Raw genomic sequence first — 25,011 nt, forward strand, 5'->3', positions numbered from 1 at the left:
AGCCGCGGGCCAGGGTCCGGAAGTTGTGGCACCCTTTTCCCCTTTCCAGTGGCCCTCACACTTCCTTTACCCCGGTCCTTCAGGCTGCTTTTGCGTGCGACGCCAGCCTACAGGGGCCAATCGCAGGGCGACGAGAGGGGGCGGGACCATAGTTTAAACTAATTGTGCGCTCACAGCGCTAGCGCGGGCCCGAGAAGAAGGCGATCCTGGGGAAGTGAGAGTCGGAGCGGGAGCGCGCGGCCAGGTAATCGGCGCGGGCCCGCTACTAGCGTGCGGCTGGGGCGCCTCCAGGGATGCCCGAGTCTAAAAGAGGTGCTGAAGAGGCGGGTGCGGGCGGAAGGCCTCCTTCATAAGCGAGGCTGACTGGGGAGAGTCTTTCGAGGGTAAGGTTTGTAAGGAAAGGGCCTTGTCCGAGAGGAAGGTGCGGGGCGTGCTTAGGGGGAGGGTGTGTTTGGGGGCGTGTCCGTGGAATTGTGTCGGGGGGCCGACGCGGGTGTGGGTAATGCAAGTTCCTGAAAGGAGTGTCGCCGAGGGTTTCTGTAGTGGGAAGTCTTCGCCTATTATTGTTAACAATAGTGGTAGTAGTAATAATAAACATTTTCTGAGGACCAACTACGTTTCAGACACTGTGCCACACCCTTTATATGGATCATCTTTTTAATATTCCTAACACTTTATTATAGTTCATTACAGATGGGCCGCCTGAGGTTTATGGTCAGCTTGGCCCCGGTTACATAGCTCATGCATAGTTGGCTATACAGGGGTTTTTTGTGGGTTGGGTCTAAGTGAAGGGGAGGGATTGTGTTGGCTGTGAGGGTCGTCTTCGACGAGTCAGTTTCTTTTGAGTCTCACTTTTTTCATATGTAAACAATGAATTTACCTGCCTTATCTACTTTCCTGGGGTTATTAGGGTCAAATCAGGTGAGCTGTTTCTTGCAAGCATCTTGGAGAGTACACATTTTTGAGTATAAGTGTTGTGACTGCTGTGAATATATGGGAAGCTAGAGGGAATGTTCAAATCAGGTAAGGCAGCCTTCAGCCTGCAGGGTTGAATGTGTTCCCTCCCTTTCTGATCCTGTGTGGTATTTTCTCCTTCAGAGGAAGAAGCGCATACTTCTTTGTGAAAGCTGCCAAAGTACTCTTTTCTTGGCCCAAGTTCAAGCAAATGATGACTAATTATAAAGCCTGAATCCTAATCCATAGCCAAAAATTATACTCCCCCAAACTAGCAGATCTTAACCAAAAGCTCATATAAGGGACATTTCTATTTAGAATGTTCTTTTTTTAAATTTGTGGAATATGGGAGTGGAAAGAATGCCTTGAACTGAGACTCGAGTTCTAGAACTGTTAGGATGAGGGAAAGCCCTGCCACAGATGGCTAAACAGAGCTGATCAGGAAATGTTTTGGCAGCTTTGTCTAATTGATAAAACCATACGGTCAGTAGGTATGTTGGAGGCCATTTATTTCAGCACAGTGTACATTAAACAGACTCAAGATGAGCCTTTCCAAGAATGAGACCACCCCCAAATGTTAGAACAATTCTAATAAATAGCATAGTTTTGTGCTTTCAGTGGTTATTTCATTTTACTGATATATGTTTACTGTTTTTTTTCATCATTCTTTCCTGCATTTTATTTCTTCTTTTTCATCAAATAGATGAATACATACTTCTGATTTTTTTTTTTTTTTTTTTTTTTTGGGGACCATATTATGCAGCATGTCAGATCTTAGTTCTCCCACCAGGGATCAAACCCATGCCCCCTGCAGTGGAAGTATGGTGTCCTAATCCTGGACTGCCACAGAATTCCCCCTTCAGATGTTTTCTTAATGAGAGTCTGTTAGTGGTAAATACTCTGTTGGAAAATATCTTTACTTCCTTATCAATCTTGATTGATAGTTTAGCTGGGTACTAGGCTTCCAATTATTTTTCCCCCAGCACTTTGAAAGTATCATTTTACTGAAATTATGGCTTTTTGTTGTTAACTCTTGAGAACTGTGTTCACAATTTAACTATTATTTCGTTGTATGTAACCTGCCTTTTTCTCTGGTTCTTTTTAAGATCCTCTTTTTTGTCATTTGTGTTTTGCAGTTTCATTACATGTGTGGATTTAATTTTATTCTACTTGGGCTTATAGTGATGCCTCAATCTGAGGTTTCATACCTTTCAGTTTTCTAAAGATTCCCAGTCATTATCTCTTTATTAAAAAAAAATGTTTTTCCATCTGTCACTATACAAAGATGCTACATTATACCCACTCCCTCAGCAGCCACCTGTTTGTTCTCTGTATGTGTGAGTCTTTCTGTTTTATTATGTTTTTTTCATTTGATTTTTAGATTCCACGTGTAAGGGAAATTGTACAATATTTGTCTCTCTCTGTGTGACTTATTTCACTCACCTAGTACATGTTATCACATGTACTTACCATCCATGTTGTCACAAATTGCGAGGTTTCATCCTGTCTTACTCCTTGGAAGGAAAGTTATGACCAACCTAGACAGCATATTAAAAAGCAGAGACATTACTTTGCCAACAAAGGTCTGTCTGGTCAAGGCTATGGTTTTTCCTGTGGTCATGTATGGATGTGAGAGTTGGACTGTGAAGAAAGCTGAGCGCCGAAGAATTGATGCTTTTGAACTGTGGTGTTGGAGAAGACTCTTGAGAGTCCCTTGGACTGCAGGGAGACCCAACCAGTCCATTCTAAAGATCAGTCCTGGGTGTTCTTTGAAAGGAATGATGCTAAGGCTGAAACTCCAGTACTTTGGCCACCTCATGCAAAGAGTTGACTCATTGGAAAAGACTGATGCTGGGAGGGATTGGGGGCAGAAGGAGAAGGGGAACAGAGGATGAGATGGCTGGATGGCATCACTGACTCGATGGACGTGAGTCTGAGTGAACTCTCGGAGTTGGTGATGGACAGGGAGGCCTGGCGTGCTGCAGTTCATGGGGTCGCAAAGAGTCGGACACGACTGAACGATTGAACTGAATATTCCATTAGATTATATGCCACACCTTCTTTATCCATTCATCTACCCATGTGCATTTAGGTTGCTTCTATATCTTGGCTGTTGTCAATAATGCTGCAATGAACATAGGGGTCTATATATCTTTTCTAATTAGTTTCCTTTTCTTTGGATAAACACCCAGGAGTGGAATTGCTGAATCATATAATAGTTCTGTTTTTAACTTTTTGAAGAACTTCCATACTAACTTCCATAGCAGCTGCACCAGTATACATTCCCCTCAACAGTGCATGAGGACAGTTTTGTTCTTTAGGATTGTTTTGGCTATTCAAGGTCTTGTGTTTCCATACAAATTTTAGAATTACATTATTTGTCTTAGTTCTGTGAAAAATTACCTTGGTATTTTGATAGAGATTGCATCAAATTTGTAGAATGCCTTAGGCTAGTATGCTCATTTTAATAGTATTAATTCTTCTAAACCATTAGCATGGTGTATCTTCCCATTTGTTAGTGACATCTTTAATTTATTTCACCAATGTCTTATCTTAAGTTCAGTTGCTCAGTTGTATCCTACTCTTTGCAAACCCATGGACTGCAGCACTCCAGGCTTCCCTGTCCATCACCAACTCCTGGAGCTTACTCAAACTCATGTCTGTTAAGTTGGTGACGCCATCTAACCATCTCATCCTCTGTCTTTTCTTAGTACAGACTTCTTACCTCCTTAGATTTACTACTAGGTATTTTATTATTTTTGATGCAGTTGTAAATAAAATTGTTTTCTTAATTTCTCTTTCTGATAGTTCTTTGTTAGTGTCTAGAAACAATAGATTTCTGTATATTAATTTTATATTCTGCAATTTTACTGAATTTATTAATTGGTTCTAATGGTTTTTTGGTGGCACCTTTAGGATTTTCAATAATACCATGTCATCTGCAAACAGTGACAGTTTTACTTCTTCCTTCCGAATTTGGTTTTTCTTTTTCTTGCCTGATTGCTGTGGCTAGGACTTCAAATAGTATGTTGAGTAAAAGTGGTGACAGTGGGTGTCCTTGTCTTGCTCTTGATCTTAGAGGAAATGCTTTCAGCTTTTTACTATTGAGATGCTGTCAGCTGTGGGCTTGTCATATCTGGTCTTTATTTTGTTGAAGTATGTTCCCTATGGACTCACTTTGATGTTTTTTTTTTAAATCATATACAGATGTTGAACTTTGTTTCTGCATTCATTTAGATGATTTTTATTCTTTAGTTTGTTAATACTGTGTTTTACATTAATTGATTTGTGGATATTGAACCATCCTTGCATCCCTAGAATAAATCCCACGTGATCATGGTGTATGATCTTTTTAATGTGTTGTTGAATGTGGTTTGCAAATATTTTGTTGAGAATTTTTACAACTATAAAGTGATACTGACCTATAATTTTCTTTTTTTGTGTGATATCTTTGTCTGATTTTGGTGTTTGGGTGACACTGGCCTTGAAAGTGAATTTGGAAGCATTGCTTTCTGAAATTTGTTAGAAATTTGAGAAGGATACGTGTTAACTCTTCTTTAAATATTTGGTAGAATTTCACCTATGAAGTCGTCTGGTCCTGGACTTTTGTTTATTGGGAGTTTTTTAAATTGCCAATTTGATTTTATTACTGGTAATTGGTCTGTTCATATTTTCTATTCCTGATTCAGTCTTAGGAGGTTGTATATTTCTGGGAATTTGTCTGTTTCTCTTAGGTTGTCCATTTTTTGGCATATGCCTCTTTAAATAGTGCCTCTCCCTGATCTTGTATTTAACTTATTTTGAGCCTTCTAGTGGCTTCCCTGGTGGCTCAGCAGTAAAGATTCCAGCTGCAGTGCAGGAGACACAGGAGACTGGGGTTCAGTCCTTGGGTTGGAAAGATCCCCTGGAGGGAGGGTATGGCAGCCCACTCGAGTATTGCCTGGATAATCCCACAGACAGAGGAGTCTGGTGGGCTGCAGCCCATAGAGTTTCGAAGTGTCAGACATGACTAAAGTGATTTAGTGGCGGTGGCAGCAGAGCCTTCTAATTCTGTCCTTCACATCTCTTATTCTTTATCATTTCCATCTCTATCTTTCTGTGTTACTTCTGGATAATTTCCTTTAAGCTAGAATTAGTTTATTTTTTGAATTCTTATTTCATTCGCTAAGTTTTTCATTTATACAAGCACTGTGGTTCATTTCAAATCTGGCTGTCTGTTTCTTGGTATCTTGCTTTTGTCTTGTGTTTCCAATTCTTCTATAATAACTTCAAATAAGTTTAATGTGTCCTGTTTTTGAAGTTTTGGGGATATAATCCTGCCATTTGCTTTAATGACTCTGTTCATGATGGATTGTTTCCTCAAGTATTTTATAATTTTGGATTGTGAGCTCATTCAAAGGAGTATCATCTACGGTGGTCTTTTTAAAAAAGCATATTTATTTATGTATTTATTTTTGGCTGCACTGGGTCTCCATTGCTGCTCTCGGGCTTTCTCTAGTTGCGGCGAGCGGGGGCCTCTTTGTGGTGCACAGGCTTCTCATTGCACTGGCTTCTCTTGTTGTGGAGCATGGGCTCCAGGTGCTCGGGCTTCAGTAGTTGCAGCACTCGGGCTTAGTTGCCTGCAGCATGTAGAATCTTTCCAGAGCAGGGATGAAACCCATGTCCTCTGTATTGGCAGGCAGATTCTAACCACTAGACCACCAGGGAAGTCCTATGGTAGTCTTGTGTAGCTTGAGTTGAGGTCAGTTCTCTGAAGAAAAGCTTTTTTTTTTTAAATCAACTTTGCTTAATCATAATTTATGTACAATGAAATTTATTTTAAGTAAAAAGTTTTGACAGATTTATACACCTCGAAAAAGTTGCCCCAGTCATGATACAGAGCATTCCCATAACTCCCAAAAGTTTCCTTATGCCTCTTTACAGTTCATCATTGGCCCCCAAGAACCAAGTAATCTAATTACTGAAGATTAATTTGTGTTTTCTAGAATTTTATCTAGAAAATATATACAGAGTATATGTTTGTGTCTGCTTTCTTTCAGGTAGTGTAATGCATTTGATATTTATGTATTTAGTGCATATATCAGTGATTTGTTACTTTCTGTTGCTGTTGCCAAAGAATGCTCAAACTACCACACAGTTGCACTCATCTCAGGGGCTTCCCTGGTGGCTCAGGGGTTAAAGTGTCTGCCTGGAATGCGGGAGACCTGGGTTTGATCCCTAGGTCGGGAATATCCCCTGGAGAAGGAAATGGCAACCCACTCCAGTACTCTTGCCTGGAGAATCCCATGGAGGGAGGAGCCTGGTGGGCTACAGTCCAGGGGTCTCAAAGAGTCGGACACGACTGAGTGATTTCACTTTCACTTTCTTTTTCACACACTAGTAAAGTAATGCTCAAATTCTCCAAGCCAGGCTTCAGCAATACGTGAACCGTGAACTTCCAGATGTTCAAGCTGGTTTTAGAAAAGGCAGAGGAACTAGAGATCAAATTGCCAACATCCGCTGGATCATCAAAAAAACAAGAGAGTTCCAGAAAAACATCTATTTCTGCCTTATTGACTATGCCAAAGCCTTTGATTGTGTGGATCACAATAAACCGTGGAAAATTCTGAAAGAGATAGGAACACCAGACCACCTGACCTGCCTCTTGAGAAATCTGTATACAGGTCAGGAAGCAACAGTTAGAACTGGACATGGAACAACAGACTGGTTTCAAACAGGAAAAGGAGTACATCAAGGCTGTATCTTGTCACCCTGCTTATTTAACTTATATGCAGAGTACATCATGAGAAACGCTGGACTGGAAGAAACACAAGCTGGAATCAAGATTGCCAGGAGAAATATCAATAATCTCAGATATGCAGATGACACCACCCTTATGGCAGAAAGAAAAGAGGAACTCAAAAGCCTCTTGATGAAAGTGAAAGTGGAGAGTGAAAAAGTTGGCTTAAAGCTCAGCATTCAGAAAATGAAGATCATGGCATCCAGTCCCATCACTTCATGGCAAATAGATGGGGAAACATTGGGAACAGTGTCAGACTTTATTTTTTCTGGGCTCCAAAATCACTGCAGATGTTGATTGCAGCCATGAAATTTTTTTAAAAGATGCTTACTCCTTGGAAGGAAAGTTATGACTGACCTAGACAGCATATTAAAAAGCAGAGACATTAATTTGTCAACAAAGGTCGGTCTAGTCAAGGCTATGGTTTTTCCAGTAGTCATATGTGGATGTGAGAGTTGGACTATAGAGAAAGCTGAGCACCGAAGAATTGATGCTTTTAAACTGTAGTGTTGAAGACTCTTGAGAGTCCCTTGGACTGCAAGGAGATCCAACCTGGGTGTTCATTGGAAGGACTGATGTTGAAGCTGAAACTCCAATACTTTGGCCACCTGATTCGAAGAGCTGACTCATTTGGAAAGACCCTAATGCTGGGAAGGATTGAGGGCAGGAGGAGAAGGGGACAACGGAGGATGAGATGGTTGGATGGCATCACCAACTCAATGGACATGGGTTTGGGCAGACTCCAGGAGTTGGTGATGGACAGGGAGGCCTGGCTTGCTGCGGTTCATGGGGTTGCAAAGAGTCAGACACGACTGAGCGACTGAACTGGAACTGTTGCTAAGTAGTCCTCCTTTGTATGACTATATCATACAGTTTTGTTTATCACTTTTTTAAAATTTATTTTTATTGTAATATTTACAATATTGTGTCGGTTTCTGCCATACATCAACATGAATCAGCCATAGGTATACATATGTCCTTGCTCTCTTGAACCTCCCTCCCACCTCTCACCCCATCCCACCCCTCTAGGTTGTCATAGAGCACTGGGTTGAGCTCCCTGCATCATATAGCATTTCCCCACTGGCTATCTGTTTTACATATAGTAACGTATATGGTTTCAGTGGTACCTTCTCCTTCCCGCACTGTGCCCACAAGTCTATTCTCTTATGTCCGTGTCTCTGTTGTTGCTCTGCAAATTGGTTCATCGGTACCATTTTTCTAGATTCCATATATATGTGTTAATATATACTTGTTTTCCTCTTTCTAACTAACTTCACTCTGTATAACAGGCTCTAGGTTCATCCGCCTCACTACAGGTGACTCAGATCTGTTCCTTTTTATGGCTGAGTAATATTTCATTGTAATTATGTACCACACCTTCTTTATCTATTCATCTGTTGATGGACATTTAGGTTGCTTCCTTGTCCTTTGTAAATAGTGGCCTTTGTAAATAGTACTGCTATGAACATTGGGGTACATGTATCTTTGAGAACTGTGGTTTTCTCAGGGTAAATGCCCAGTAGTGGATCCTCTGTGTCATATGGTGGTATTATTCTTAGTTTGTTTAAGAAATCTCCATATTGTTCTCCATGGTGGCTGTATCAATTCACATTCTCACCAACTATGCAAGAGGGTTCCCTTTTCTCCACATCCCTTGCTAGCATTTATTATTTGTAGATTTTTTGATGATGGTCATTCTGACTGGTATATCATTTACTGTTGATGGACATTTGGGCTGTTGGCAGTTTTTGGCTGTTGTGAATAAAATTGCTGTGAGCAATCATGTACAAATCTTTGAGTGAACATACATTTTCCTGACTCTTTGGCGTGAAATGGCTGGGTCATATGGCAAGGTATTTTTAATTTTTAAGAAATTACCAGTTTTCCAAAGTGGTTGTACTATTTTATGTTTCCATTGCAGTATCTGAGAGCTTTGGTTTTTTAATTTTCTTACTAACATTTGGTATAGTGAGTCTTTTTAATTTTAGCCATTCTCATGGAGATGTAGTGTTTTTGTGGTTTTAATTTGCATTTTCCTGATGATGTTGAACATCTTTTCATGTATTTATTGGCCATTTGTGTGTCTCCTGCTACAACTTTGTATTTGCTTCTTTGGGAACTCAAGGCTGTTCCCAACCTGGGGCTAAAATGTCTGTAATTTTTCTTTTAGATTTCTAGGCCACAGATTTAGTATAAATTTTTAAATTCCAAATCCATCTCTTGTGTGCACCCAGGTTATTAATTCCTAGGAAGTTTTTTTCCTCCTACTTTACTACGTTTGTAAAGCAACCTTCCTTATTTTCCTGTGGACAGTTTTTTTTTTTTCCTAGTCTCTTTTTACTGAGGGTCTCAGGGTCACACAGAGTCAGATGGGACTGAAGCAATTTAGCACACACATGCAGCCTTTGTATATACAGAGATCTCAGTTGCTTTTTATGAGCTCAAGATCTGAAGTATGAGGAGGTCACATATTCCTTACATTGCTAGGACAGCTATGCCTCACTAACCCAATTTTCAGCTTCTTTTGTTTCTGTTTCCTGGGATTTCTTTTACTTTCTTGTGAGTTCAGTTTATCTAGTGTCAGAATCCTATCAGGAAAATAGAAACCACACACAGGTATTTTAAGAGAGTGAATTCAGTAAAGGGGTTTAGTTTAAACCTTTGTTGGAGGGCTGAAAGAGCAAAAAGGGGAATCTTCAGGTAACTTATATTATAACTGCATTAAGCGGCTGCTTCATCCAGGACTGAAAAACAAAGGGAGAAGATTGGGGTTGGCAGAACTTAGAATTCTGGAGGGATCTGGTGGGACTGCGCCTGGATTCTCTGAGGAGAAGGCGTTGCCTGGTGTTGCTGGTGTCTCAGGAGCCCATAGGAGGGGCCTGGGGAGCCAGTTTTGGTTGAGCCCTGCTCTGGTGCCTCGAAGAGGGAGTTTGGAAGGAAGCAGGGAGAAACCAATTGCAGTTGTCAGGAGCAGAGAGCCACAGGAAGAAGGAAGTCCCTGGCAGCCTCCTCCTGCGTTCGATTTTTCCTGTTTGCACCCTGTTAACAGACCCTAACTGGGAGCCAGCTGGCAAAGGTGAAGTGGTATTGGAAGAGTCCAAGCCCTGGCAACACAGAGCAGACCATAACCACAGGGTAGGTGTGGTTCTAAGTGACAGTAATTTAGCAAGTCAAAAAGGATTTTTATTCTATTTTTCTGGGCATTTTCAGGCACATTTAGTAGGAAGATTTTCAGGTTACCTGGTCCATTATATCAGCAGTCAGTAACAGCGATAGCTGACTTTGGTTTTTTTTTCAGCATATAATGTGAGCCCGGCACTGTTCTAAGCACTTTACATGAACTGCTTCCCAAAGCTCTATCGTACTATTGTTGTTACTATAACTTAGTTTACCCAAAGCCATACAGTTTGTAAGAGGTGGAGTTGGTGTTCTGATCCAAGCATTCTGGGTTCCGTAACATACATTCTTAACTTCTCTGTTGTGCTGAGGGTTCCTTCCCTACATCAAACCAGAATCTATCCTCCTCTGACTTCCACTTGCTAGTTCTGGTTTTGTCTTCTTGCAAGGGGTCATATGAGTCTTTCTCCTCATCTGCATGACAGGCATGCATACATTTGAAAAAGTTTTCATGCTTCATGCCATGAATTTCAGACACTTCACCAGGGTGGTTATCATTCTTCCTCTGCATGTACTCTCTGCTTTTCAGAGGTGGGACATAGATTAGTCTTCTACTAACATGTCCTTATTACCAAATTCAAACTTAAATTGAAGAAAGTAGGGAAAACCACTAGACCATTCAGGTATGACCTAAATCAAATCCCTTATGATTACACAGTGGAAGTGAGAAATAGATTTAAGGGCCTAGATCTGATAGATAGAGTGCCTGATGAACTATGGACTGAGGTTTGTGCCATTATACAGGAGACAGGGATCAAGACCATCCCCATGGAAAAGAAATGCAAAAAAGCAAAATGGCTGTCTGGGGAGGCCTTACAAATAGCTGTGAAAAGAAGAGAAGCAAAAAGCAAAGGAGAAAAGGAAAGATACAAGCATCTGAATGCAGAGTTCCAAAGAATAGCAAGAAGAGATAAGAAAGCCTTCCTCAGCGATCAATGCAAAGAAATAGAGGAAAACAACAGGATGGGAAAGACTAGAGATCTCTTCAAGGAAATTAGAGATACCAAGGGAACATTTCACGCAAAGATGGGCTCGATAAAGGACAGAAATGGTATGGACCTAACAGAAGCAGAAGATACTAAGAAGAGGTGGCAAGAATACACAGAAGAATTGTACAAAAAAGATCTTCACGACCCAGATAATCACGATGGTGTGATCACTCATCTAGAGCCAGACATCCTGGAATGTGAAGTCAAGTGGGCCTTAGAAAGCATCACTATGAACAAAGCTAGTGGAGGTGATGGAATTCCAGTTGAGCTATTTCACATCCTGAAAGATGATGCTGTGAAAGTGCTGCACTCACTATGCCAGCAAATCTGGAAAACTCAGCAGTGGCCACAGGACTGGAAAAGGTCAGTTTTCATTCCAATCCCAAAGAAAGGCAATGCCAAAGAATGCTCAAACTACTGCACAATTGCACTCATCTCACATGCTAGTAAAGTAATGCTCAAAATTCTCCAAGCCAGGCTTCAGCAATACGTGAACCGTGAACTTCCTGATGTTCAAGCTGGTTTTAGAAAAGGCAGAGGAACCAGAGATCAAATTGCCAACATCTGCTGGATCATGGAAAAAGCAAGAGAGTTCCAGAAAAGCATCTATTTCTGCTTTATTGACTCTGCCAAAGCCTTTGACTGTGTGGATCACAATAAACTGTGGAAAATTCTGAAAGAGATGGGAATACCAGACCACCTGACCTGCCTCTTGAGAAATCTGTATGCAGGTCAGGAAGCAACAGTTAGAACTGGACATGGAACAACAGACTGGTTCCAAATAGGAAAAGCAGTACGTCAAGGCTGTATATTGTCATCCTGTTTATTTAACTTATATGCAGAGTACATCATGAGAAACGCTGGACTGGAAGAAACACAAGCTGGAATCAAGATTGCCAGGAGAAATATCAATAATCTCAGATATGCAGATGACACCACCCTTAAGGCAGAAAGAAAAGAGGAACTCAAAAGCCTCTTGATGAAAGTGAAAGTGGAGAGTGAAAACGTTGGCTTAAAGCTCAACATTCAGAAAACGAAGATCATGGCATCCGGTCCCATCACTTGATGGGAAATAGATGGGGAAACAGTGGAAACAGTGTCAGACTTTATTGTTTTGGGCTCCAAAATCACTGCAGATGGTGCCTGCAGCCATGAAATTAAGAGACGCTTACTCCTTGGAAGGAAAGTTATGACCAACCTAGATAGCATATTCAAAAGCAGAGACATTACTTTGCCAACAAAGGTCCGTCTGGTCAAGGCTATGGTTTTTCCTGTGGTCATGTATGGATGTGAGAGTTGGACTGTGAAGAAGACTGAGCACCGAAGATTGATGCTTTTGAACTGTGGCGTTGGAGAAGACTCTTGAGAGTCCCTTGGACTGCAAGGAGATCCAACCAGTCCATTCTGAAGGAGATCAGCCCTGGGATTTCTTTGGAAGGAATGATGCTGAAGCTGAAACTCCAGTACTTTGGCCACCTCATGCTAAGAGTTGACTCATTGGAAAAGACTCTGATACTGGGAGGGACTGGGGGCAAGAGGAGAAGGGGATGACAGAGGATGAGATGGCTGGATGGCATCACCGACTCGATGGACGTGAGTCTGAGTGAACTCCAGGAGTTGGTGATGGAAAGGGAGGCCTGGCGTGCTGCAATTCGTGGTGTTGCAAAGAGTCAGACACGACTGAGCGACTGAACTGAACTGAACATGACCTGAGCTGGATTGATGTTTTGGGTGGCTCTGTCAGATTCATGCTTCCTGTGAGGGTGTATGGCCTCTCCTCCCACCATAGGCAGCCTTCCCTGACACCCCCAGCCAAATGGCAAGCTTTTCAGTATGAACTATGTTCCAGGTCTCTACCATCCTGTATTAGTTTGGTTTATTTCTTTTATTCTAAATGCAGGGCTTTATATTTAGTCTTATTAAATTATACATTTGCTATTTTTGGTACATCAAACTTGTTAAGATCTTTTTGCCATATCAAATCTAAAAACATTGTATTTTCTTTTCTTCACAGTTTACAATTCCAGAGTTTAACAAACCAACCTTACATGTTACATTCTGTCTTTGGTAAAACATACTAAATTTGGTGGTTTGAGAAGCAAGCTGAATGTTATACCTCTAGAGATCTTGAGGACTTCCTGGTGGCTCAGAGGGTAAAGCGTCTGCCTTCAATGCAGGAGACCTGGGTTCGATCCCTGGGTGGGGAAGATCCCCTGGAGAAGGAAATGACAACCCACTCCAGTATTCTTGCCTGGAAAACCTCATGGATGGAGAAGCCTGGTGGGCTACAGTCCATGGAGACACAAAGAGTTGGACACGACTGAGCAACTTCACTTTCACTTTCTTTCACTAGAAATCTTACTTCAGTTGATGGAAGTTTGGGGGGAATAGTTTTGACTAGACTTTCTGCTAAATTGTGGGAGGAGCTATCCGGAAGTGACAGAATCTTGGCTGTCAGTGAGGGGAGGAGAGAGTCAAGGTTAAGGGCTGGCCATTGGGCAGTCAGTCACCCTAATAAGGGACCACTTGGCAGAAGTAAAATGATCTGGTGTCTGAGGAGAGGAGAGGGAGCATATTGCACAGCATGCTGCTGGGCTGAGGCCTCTGTTGGTAGCTGTGGCAGCTGCCCTTTCTGTCCTCTTTAAGGACCAGTTTCTTTGAAGTCAGTGCAGGAAGTGCCAGTGATTCAGCCTTGCATATTTCTTCTGCCTTATTGCAGCTAAGGACTGGTTTGTCTGGTGAGGAGTAAAGACTGCGCAAATATTTCAGGCATATTTATTTGACTACTTGAGCGCCTTCCTGTGACGGGCCAGAGACGCTTTGTAGGCTGTTGAGTTTTGGGTATCCTGTGGTAAGGTGGATACAGAGCCCTTTGTCTTATGTGTGGGTAACGACTGCATTCTGCCCTGTAAGGGGGCATTTGCTGAGTGTCTGACTTCTGGATGGTCTCAGTGAGGGATGAGGTAACAAGAGCTTTGATTGCCTACTTTTCTGGCTTGCTTATGGCATGACAGTATGAGTTTGAGGGAATCTTCTGGTTCACTTGGAGTTTGCCACTGTACCCCTCATGCACTGCTGCCAAGTGGACTCTGTCTGGTTTGCTGACCCCCAAAGCCCAGTTTCCTTGTGCAGTGAGCAAATACATAATGTGTGTCTATTTCACCTCTCACAGAGCTGAGTATTTACAGATATATATATACACACACACCTACACACACACACACACATATGTGTATATATATATATAATATATATAAAATACAGGAGTTACCTACTCCCCAGGCTCTTCAAATCTACAGATACTTTACAGGAATAATGTAACAAATGTTTCTGTATTCTTCACCTAGGTTCACTGTTAACATTTTGCTGTCTTGGCCTCTGTCCTTCATTTTCGGAACCTTTTGACTAGTAGATGTGAACTTCATATTACTTCATCCCTTAAATAGCTTAGCAAGTATTTGCTGAAAAAATCAGAATATCTTCCCATGCTAACCACAGTAAAATGACACTCAGAAATTCAGTACGTTTGTACAATACTTGTTCAAGTTGCTCTGGTTTTTCCAGTGATATCTTTCATAGATTTTTTTTGTCATTTCAGGATCCATTGAAAGATCATGCATGTGTTAGTTGTCATGACTTTGTCATGCCCTTAGTATGCTTTAACTTTGAACAATTAAAAAAAAATTATCTCTTTATTTGCTGCGTTGGGTCTTACTTGTGTCACGCGAGATCTTTTGTTGTGTCTCATGGACTCTCTAGTTTTGGCGCATGGGCTCAGTAGTTGCGGTGCAAGGGCTTAGTTGCTCCCCAGCATGTGGGATCTTAGTTCCCTGACACCAGGGATCTAACCTGCATCCCCTGCATTGCAATGCAGATTCTTAACTACTGGATCACCAGGGAAGTCTCAACTTTGAACAGGTTTTAAATCTCTTTTAAATGCCTTTTTGTCTGAATGCCTTTTTGTCTGTCATATCATTGACATTCTTTAGAGTTCAAGTTAGTTGTTTGCAGAATGTCTCTTAATTTGGATTTGTATTTCCTCTTGATTATTTGTGATTTGTCTTTCCTCTTGATTAGATTCAGGATCAACATGTTTTTGGTAGAACTAGGTAGGTTACTACAGTAGTTTGGTAGTGAAGCTAGACAGGGAAGCAGTGTTCAGTTTTGCGTGACAGTATATAATTTAGCACCTGATTATGTTTTCTGATCTGTAAGCCCCACAGGAATTGAGTATGGAGTTCAGTAGGACCTAGAGGAACCAGGAAAGACTTTAGCTGGAAGATGACAGAATTTTGGGGGCAGTCAGACAAACTGCTCTTTGGACTTCTCATCCTGCTACTGAAGTTATATATATGTATCATGAAAAGTGAAAAGTGAGTTTCCTCTTCAGAGTTTAGAGCTCTGTATCTTCCATGGTTTTTGTACTGCTGGGAAGCCTAATAGTTTAGAGCTCTTGCTTTGGTTTCAGATAGGCCTGGAGACTGTGCTCAGCATTTTTCCAGCTGCCCAACCTTAGGGAAGTTTTCTTACACGAAAGCTAGAAAGACTATTGGTAACTCTTTAAAATGTTACTGTGATGCTCATAGTGCAATATTGCATAAATAACTTGAATGAAAATATTTTAATGCCATTATGTGGGGGCCACACTTCCTAGTTTTTCCGGGTGCCTCACTGGAACATTCATTTCTATTACCTGCCAAACCTTGGAAGGGGCTTGAATTTACCACTTCTGGATAACTAAAGGCATAGAAATGAGAAAGGGCTTGGCTCATGAGAGAAGTGAGAAGACTGCCTTGATTAGTTCAGAGTGTACACTGTGGAATAGTGAGAAACAAGGTCGAATAAATGACTTGAGGCCATGTAATGGAGGGCTTGGGAAGTTAAGCCAAAGAGATTGAATATGGTGCTTAAGGAAGAAAACCATGGAAGGTTTTTGAGCAGGCGGGCAACCCTTGGAAATGTGAATGGTACGGAGTGTCTTGAGGAAGGACCTTTCCTGCTTTGGAGACTGGAATTCTAGTAGGGCAGAGTCTTCCCTGTGCTGACCATGTTGGGGTGTGGTTTGGGCTGTCTTGCCACAGGAGGCCAGACTTTCTGCCCCAGTGACTCTTCCTGCTCTGTCACTGACTCACCCCGTTGACCTAGGCTGGGTGGCTTTCCTTCCGGTGGCTGGCTGATCTACAGAGCGCTGGGGCTGCCCAGGGTGAGGTGAAGCCGAGCTGACCCACAGCTCTTCGGTGAGATGGGGGCATGAACAGCATTCCTGTCCTTTTGCCCCTTCCCTGGGTTGAGGCTAGTTATAAGCCAGATTGCCAGGGATCGCTTTGTCCCAGCCTTAGAAAGCTGTTCACCAGGAGGTAAGTCAAGATGGTTCCTGCCCTCTCTGCTTTTTCATAGGTCAGTTTTTCCTCAAACAGGATTTCTACTACTTTCTTTTTCCTTGATCCAGGTCCTTCTAAGTAACCTCTTTCACTTACTTGAAGTAAACAGGTTACTGCAGGAGGTGGGCAGAGATGTTTAATAAATATATTCTTCTAGCTGTAGGGGGAGTGTCTCGGGGGGCTCACTGACCCCTGTTGTAAGGTAGTTTACCCAGAATTCTTGTGAACTAGACATCGAATGAAGGCTCAAACTCATAGGGAGCGACTGCAGAGAAGTTCTGGTTTTAAGCTATCATTTCTTAGCAACTGGGTTTCAGAACCATTCTTGGTATGCATTAGTGTCCTGAGTTAAAGACAACAGTGAGGAACAGGAAGGGGGAGGTGCCTGGATTAGGATATGCTTGTGGTTTATGCTAGGAGTTAGGGTGACTAGGTTTCTAGTCCTGATTACTCCTCACCAGCTGTGTGATCAGGGACCAACTGTCTAGCCCCAGTGGACTGGAGTTTTCTCATGTAAAAATGAGCAGTTTATATGATCTGCTGAAAGATTTCTTCCAGGGCCAAAATCTATGATTATATAATGTGTGGTTATAAATCAGTATAATAGTTTAAAAGGCAGTTCCCAAAGGAGTATTTGTAAACTTTAGGAGACTATTTTGATTACCATCTTCATTTGATTTAACAAGATGGGAAAGGTTTGTTTGAAAGGGTGTCACTTCCTTTATACTCACTGTGCGTTTGCTTACTTCTAGGTCAAGGTGACTAGATAGTGGAGAAAATTAACCTTTCTCGTGGAAGTCCTTCCAAATCACAAATGTGTTAAGGGCCAAAAAGTGTTGGAACATGTTGCTGTGGAACACTTCAACTGAGGAGCCACTGCGGTCCCAGCTCCAGGAGACCCACAGCCACAAGTTCTGTAGGCTACAGCAGCCACTGCTCACCAGCACGCCATGGTCCATCGGGATGCTTCCCAGGTGGCGTGCTGAAGCAGATGATTTGGTAGCTCCATGCTTTTGCAGGAGAAGTGATGTACCAAGTTACTTGATTTTTTGTCGTTGTTTACTTACTAGGTTTGGTCAGCACTTTGAGAGACAGTGGGGTTGTTGGGAAGGGGGTGGTCAAAGCAGAGGGGCTCTCCAGTGCATTTCAGTTAGGCTGTCTGTAGTACCCTTGAATCTGTGCCAGGCAATGGTGGTCTTGTTGATAACTAGTCAGAAAAATAAGGTGTTAGGCATCCTAGTCAAAAGATTCTGTCATCAAGATACTCTGTGATCATTCACAATTAATTCTCTTTCTTAAAGCCATGTTTTCTTCATTTATATATTGAAAAATTTAGATACTAAGAGTTCCAGATCTGAAACCAGGTAGGCCAAAGGAGGTTTGAGGTGGGAAAGGATCTGTTTGTTCTAAGCTGCTTGACTATTAGACAAGGGGTAGAAGTGGAATTCCTTTTTAGTACTTGAATTATAGCAACTGTGCTCTCTACTCACAGTCACAGCTGAGTGATCAAACGTGAAGCAGCTATTGAATGAGAAGCAGGCCCTGGGAGCTTTCTCCTGAAAAACAATCACAGGACTTGCTGGTCCTGAGAGAAGTAGTCGTTCCCTGGTAGGACCTATTGTTTGAAGGAGGTGGGGGTGAATGTCATCAAAATGGACAGTGTGGATATTGTGATTTAGATGGTTTAGAGGATTTGTTCCCTGCTGTTGTTAATTTCAAGCCTCTCTTTAAAGAGATTCTCTTAATGATTGGAGCAGTGTGGGATTCATTTAGAGAAAAGGCCCCGAGTAACCACAATTAGAAATTAAATGCCTAAAAGCGGAGCCAGTTGCTGGAGAGACTGAAGTGGCCTAATCAGTTGCTTTTCAATACTCAGGTCCTAGGGCGACAGCAGCCAGACAATAGGCTGCTTGGTGAGCTCGCTGGGTACTAGGCTGGGAGATTTGGGCTCCCAACAGAGGAAAAGGTGACCTGTAGTATCCACACCGGAGAAAGCAATGGCACCCCACTCCAGTACTCTTGCCTGGAAAATCCCATGGATGGAGGAGCCTGGTGGGCTGCAGTCCATGGGGTCGCTAGAGTCAGACACGACTGAGCGACTTCACTTTCACTTCTCACTTTCATGCACTGGAGAAGGAAATGGCAACCCACTCCAGTGTTCTTGCCTGGAGAATCCCAGGGACGGGGGAGCCTGACTGAAGCGACTTAGCAGCAGCAGCAGCAGCAGCAGTATCCACACTTCTTAATCTCTCTGTTTCTCTTCTTTCCCTCAGTGCCCTTTAGTTTTAATTAGGATTGTGTAAACACACCCAGCTTGCCAGTCCCCTTAAAGTGGCAGGCCCATGACAGCTTTTTGCTGGTCACTCTTACCTAGGTATGTGGCTTTAAATTAGAGGGCTTGTCCTCTGACAGTTCAGCTTCACTGGCTGCCTCACTGAAATAATCCATTAGAAGAGGGCCAGTTGGCTGTCATTCAGTCGGGCAGCATTATTTAGCACCTGTGGTGTGCAAGCATTGTGCTGGAATGGAGCTGATAGGTGAATAAGATGGTTTCTGCTCTTCAGGAGCTTAGTCAAGTGAAACATATATGCAGCTAGTGTCGACCCAAGGAGGAATGAAATGAGGTGTGTAGAGGAACAAGCAATATAGGAGCATATAGAGGAGACAACAGAGTTGTTCCTGAATTGGGGGGAACAAGGAGAGCCTCTGAAGGGAGAAAGCATTTGAGCCAGGTTGTAAAGGGTGAATTAGAATTCCTTAAGTTTATAATTTTATTTATTTATTTATTTCTGGCTGTGCTGGGTATTCCTTGCTCCAAGGGTTTTTCTCTAGTTTTGGAGAGGGGGGCTACTCTCTAGTTTCTGTGTACGGGCTTGTCATTTCGGCGGCTTCTGGTTGCAGAGCACTGGCTCTAGGGTGCCGCGTCAGTAGTTACGGTTCCCAGGCTCTAGAGAACAGGCTCAGTAGTTGTGGTGCATGGTCTTAGTTGCTCTGTGGCACCTGGGATCTTCCTGGATCAGAGATTAAACCTGTCTCCTGCATTGGCAGGCAGATTCTTTACCCTGAGCCACCAGGGAATCCTAGAATTCCTTAAGTTTAGAAGGGCATTTTGGAGGAGGTTATAGAATGGCAGCAGCACAGAGCCTGGGGAAATGTTTGGCATATCTGGGAAAGTGCTCCTGAGACAGAAGATACTTTGGAGGAATGAGCTGGAAATGAGGCCGGAAAAGATGTTTGGTTGGATCTTAAGGAACAGTAAGAGTCATACTAAGAGATTTGGATTTTATTCTGCATGAAGTTAGCTCATGAATGTTTTGGATTAGGAGTGACACGATCCCAGCTGTGTGATTTAGGTTTTGATGTGTTTTTCAGGTGTAAGATCTTCGATTTCAGGGTTGAGAAGGTGGTTATCTTGGTTCTTTACAAAGTTTGTCAGGCATCTAATGTTTAGGTTCTTTATTCCTTAGTTATATTTTCTAAGAAAGAAAAGTAAGTGAAGTCTCTCAGTCGTGTCCAGCTGTTTGCGACCAAAAAGTTTGTCAGGCATCTAATGTTTAGGTTCTTTATTCCTTAGTTATATTTTCTAAGAAAGAAAAGTAAGTGAAGTCTCTCAGTCGTGTCCAGCTGTTTGCGACCCTATGGACTGTAGCCTACCAGGCTCCTCCGTCCATGGGATTTTCCAGGCAAGAGTACTGGAGTGGGTTGCCATTTCCTCCAAAAGCAAGAAGACAGGAAGTAGTCAGCAGTGTCCCTTTAGACTGAGCTTTCCTTACCCCTCAAAGATGAAAGTTTTCTTAGACATATATATCATGCAGTCTTGTTTCATAGGTTGCTTACTACTGCTTATTCTTTGAGGATAAAACCCATCATAAGGGGTCAACTTCTGATTATATAGTGGAAACCAATGACATTTTTTTGAATTGGTTGAAAAATAGTATATAATCATTGTAGGAAATGTGAAAAGTACAGAAAAAATACAGAAAAATATATAAAGAAAAAGCTAAAATCATCCATAACTGTACCATCTGGAGAAAAACACCTATTTTCATTTTGGTATTTTGTACCTATGCATATTTCTCTGGAGTAGTCCAGGTCATATAGTACCTACAGTTTTGTCTTCTGCTTTTTCTCTGTTTCCCATTGGTTTTCATTATAGTGTGTGTGTGTTAGTTGCTTAGTTGTGTCTCACTCTTTGAGACCATGGACTGTACCCCACAAGGCCCCTCTGTCTACGAAATTCTCCTGGCAAGATTACTGGAGTGGGTTGCCATTTCCTTCTCCAGGGGATCTTCCTGACCCAGGGATCGAACTCAGGTCTCCTGCATTGCAGGTCCAGTGCTATACAGCGGCTTCCCACTAGCTATCTATTTTACACATGGTAGTATATATATTTCAATCCTGATCTCCTAATTTGCCCCACCTTCCCCTTCGCCCTCCATGTCCACATGTTCATTCTCTATGTCTCTGTCTCTATTCCTGCCCTGTAAATTGGTTTATGTGCACCATTTTTTCTAGATTCTACATGTATCCTTAATATACAATAATTGTTTTTCTCTTTCTGACTTAACACTCTGTATGACAAACACTCTGTATGACAAACTCTAGGTCCATCCACATCTCCAAAAAGAACCCAATTTTTTCCAGCCTTTTTATGGCTAAGTAATATTCCATTGTATATATGTATCACATCTTATTTATCCATTAATCATATAGGATTTTTATAGTGCTTTCAGTTTTTTCTATTTTAAACAATACTGTAATACTTTGATACAAATTATAAAAGTAATATACATAATAAGTAAGTCCCTTGCACTTCACCCTTTATCCTAATCTTACTCTACAGTGGTAACAATGACTTATTAATAGTTTTTATTACTTTATAATTTATTAGTAATTTCTTTTGCATCTTTGCATGAACATTATTATGCATAAGTTTTGGTCAGTATTTTTTGTTATTATGATTTATATCTGCAAGTGAATTACTGGGTCAAATAATGTGAAATTAAATTTTCCTGATTGTATGTCATGGTACAGTTTAGAAAACTTGAAAAATAAGATTTTTAAGGGAGAAAGTAAGAGAGATCCATAATTCGACAAATCAGAAATAAACATTATTTGACCTGTTTCCTTATAAATATACACATGCACGTTCATACTCACAAGTGTGCAGATGTGTGTGTATGTATCACATACACATCTGTATATGTAGTTTAAAAAATAAATGGTCGTACCCACTAACACTATATATGCTGCTTTTAAAATTCAACATTCCTTGTGTCATTAAAATTATTTAAAATATTTTTAATGACTGCATAAGGCTCATATGCATGTATCTTAATTTACTTGAGTTATTGTTAGATATTTAGTTTTTCTCCAGTTTTTCATAATGTTAAATAATTATATTAGTACCTATATATGTATTTATATTTCAGATAATTTTCTAAACTTTTATTGCTGTGAATGGAATTATTTGATCAAAGAACACCAAACTTTTTTTTTTAGCAGTCTCACTTTAAAATTTTTTGGTAAAATATGCATAACAAAATTTACCATTTTAACATGTTAAATTTATAATTAGGAGTACAATTTAGTGGCATTAAGTGTATTTACAGTGTTGTGCAATCATCACTGCTATTCATTTCCAGGACATTTTAGCATCCCAGACAGATTCTCTGTACCCATTGAACAATAGTTCTCATTCCTCCCTCTCCCACTCCCTGGTAACTTCTGTTCTACTTTCTATCCCTATGAACTTGCCCATTCTAGGTACCTCATAAATGGGATCATACCATTTTTATCCCTTTTTGTCTAGTTTATTTCACTTAGCATGTTTGAATATGAACATTTTTTAGGTTCTTGATATGTATTGCCAAATTTCTTTCCAGAGAATCATTTAAAGAATGCCTGATTACTTACATAAGAAAATGTGCTGTTCCTTTTTAATCATTAGTTTCTCAATTAAAATCCTAGATTGTTATCTTTCCATTATTATATTAAATTATATAATTTAATACATATTAATGGGCTTCCCTTGTAGTATGCTGCGCTGCTGCTGCTAAGTCGCTTCAGTTGTGTCAGACTCTGTGCGACCCCATAGACGGCAGCCCACCAGGCTCCTCTGTCCCTGGGATTCTCCAGGCAAGAATACTGGAGTGGGTTGCCATTTCCTTCTCCAATGCATGAAAGTGAAAAGTGAAAGTGAAGTCGCTCAGTCGTGCCCAACTCTTAGCGACCCCATGGACTGCAGCCTACCAGGCTCCTCCGTCCATGGGATTTTCTGGGCAAGAGTACTGGAGTGGGGTGCCATTGCCTTCTCCGTCTAACACGCACAGACTTCATCAGTTCCAATTATTGGTACATATCCTAGAGAAATATTAGCTTGTATGTAAAAAGGTTCACTATTTATCGCTGTAGCATTCTTTCATAATACAAATTATACAGTATGACTGTAGGTAGGTAGACCAAACACACGCACACTTTGTCTAAATACACACACATTGTGTATCCATACATATGTGCATGTGTGTGCATGCTTAGGAAAAGTCTGAAAGGTTATACAACAAACTTCCAACAGTGGTACTTCTGAGGAAGGGACTGCCATTGGCAAACATAGGTTAAAAGTTTGACAAATGGGGTGTTTTGCATTTTACTCTCTGTACTTCTTTATTATATTATTTCATGGTGATAATGTATTCTCCCTCCTTCCCACTTGTTTGGATAGCTGGTGGGCCGGGAGTGTGACACAGTAGAATTAATTCACCAAGCCAGCTCTGCCCACGTCAGTTGAGCTGGAAGCAGCTGCTGGGCTGAGAGCAAGGAGCGCATGTGCGAGGGCCTGGGAGTCCACTGTGCACAGGCGGCTGGGAGAGGCAGCCAGACAGGCCAATTCTGATTCACCAACAGTCACTATCGTATGTCTTGTCTTGACACTCTCCAAATTGCTTTATTCTTGGTTATCACACAGGGCCCAGAGAGGAATTCAGTGAGCGTGTAAAGCATGGATGTTGATAGGAAAAAAAGCAGTCATGTTTGGGACAACAAGGAATGTGTGTGAAAAGAAATACGTACAGGGATATTCATTATAGCACTGTTTGAAATCTAACACGGGAAATATCCACGTCCATCAATAGGAAAATATGTGAACACATTATGGTATATCTTTTATATGCACTGTTATTATACAGTTTTTTTAAAGTATGAGTTAGAATTAAATTTACTGACCCTTGGGATCTTCATAATCAATTATTAAGTGAGAAAAGTTGCAGAGCAATGTTAATGTGTAAACCTAGTTTTTGAAAAATAGAGAACAATTAAAAAATCCTCTTAAAATATAAAAAATATACTTGTGCTTATGATTTTGGGGGCCTGGAAAAATCTGATAACATTTCTTTTTTTAAAATTATGGTGATCTATACACAAGCCTAGGAACTGAATGCCTGCAAGTTGTACATTTAACTTAATTTTTGGCCACGTTGCACAGCATGTGGGATCTTAGTTCCCTAACTGGAGGTGGAACCCACACCCCCCCCCCCCCCCCCCCCCCCCCCGCAGTGGAAGCATGGAGTCCTAACTATTGGACCGCCATGGAAGTCCCTAATGTTTCTTATCTTATGGGAGGACTTGGAGGCTGAGAGATTATGGGAGGCTAATTTTGTTTTTATCTAACTTTGTATTGCTTCATTAGTTTTACAGAACAAGGAAGATAAACTTCCTGAGTAAAAAATGAAGTTTCCTAAATAGTTTTTCATCTTAATTGATTTCTAAGAGGTACTTTAAATTTTTTTTTAGTGAGTTAATGAAGTTAAAATAGAGTTATCATGTAAATCCCTTGGGTTTAGTATCTGGGTAGTAGAAAGAGAACACAGGAGTAAGGGAACCAACTTTGTAGTTGTAGTTCTAAACTTTCTTATGTGTGAGCTTTAATTTAATAAGGTCATTTAACAACTGTTAAACAAGGGCCTCAGTCTTTTCATCTGTAAAATGAAGAGCTTGTACCAGGAGACAGTGGTCTCCAAGGTCCTTTCTAGGCCTGACATTCCACAGGTTTAGGGTCCTACAGTTCTACAATTGCAACACCTCTTGAGATTTTAGATTGTATTTCATTTACTTTTAAATGCCTTTTGTTTTTGTTACATTTTAACAGTCTGAAATTAAAATGCATTTTATAATTGGCACTGGCTATTTTTTCACATTTTTATTATCTCTAAAATTGAGATATCTTATCATTGAAGATACAGGATAGTTCTACTTTTCAGTGCCTTTTTTTTTTTTTTTTCATTGACTATATATTGTTGGCCCCTTTCTGGGCTTCCCTTGCTCCTGATCCCAACAGATTCACTCATATCACCTGGTCGTTCTGGGTAGGGAGAAGCAGGTGGGTGGATATGGTATTTGAGTGTGCAAGGATTTTGTACTTAATTAACTGGTAGGTGTCCTATATGTAGCTGCTGCTTGAGAAGTCAGGAAAATATACATGTAGTTCTGAGGCATCCAACGTAATGCTTCTGAATTTTGATTAGTCTGTCGTAGTTTTGCCTGGTATTTACTTTTTACAGTGTAACACACGTAGAACAGCTTGTAAAGTATATAGTTCCTGAAGTTTGCAGAAAGTGAGCACATCTGTGTAACTGGTGCTACATCAAGAACAGGAGCAGCACCCAGCACACCCACCCTTCCAGTCATTGTCCCCATGCGGTTTTCTTTTTAAAAGGAGTGAAAGTATATGTCAGGA

The 25,011-nt window shown here is 41.2% G+C and overlaps 1 protein-coding gene across 1 annotated transcript in view; it reads left to right on the plus strand.

Annotated features, from left to right (window-relative positions):
* Positions 1 to 25,011, plus strand: part of NUMA1 (nuclear mitotic apparatus protein 1) — a 72,480-nt gene continuing 47,469 nt past the window's right edge. Inside the window, exon 1 of the mRNA XM_027563010.1 lies at positions 1 to 244. The gene's annotated coding sequence lies outside the window, so the exon portion shown is untranslated. The remainder of the gene's footprint in view (positions 245 to 25,011) is intronic.

Source organism: Bos indicus x Bos taurus, chromosome 15 (assembly GCF_003369695.1).
Source record: "Bos indicus x Bos taurus breed Angus x Brahman F1 hybrid chromosome 15, Bos_hybrid_MaternalHap_v2.0, whole genome shotgun sequence".
NCBI lineage: Eukaryota > Metazoa > Chordata > Mammalia > Artiodactyla > Bovidae > Bos > Bos indicus x Bos taurus.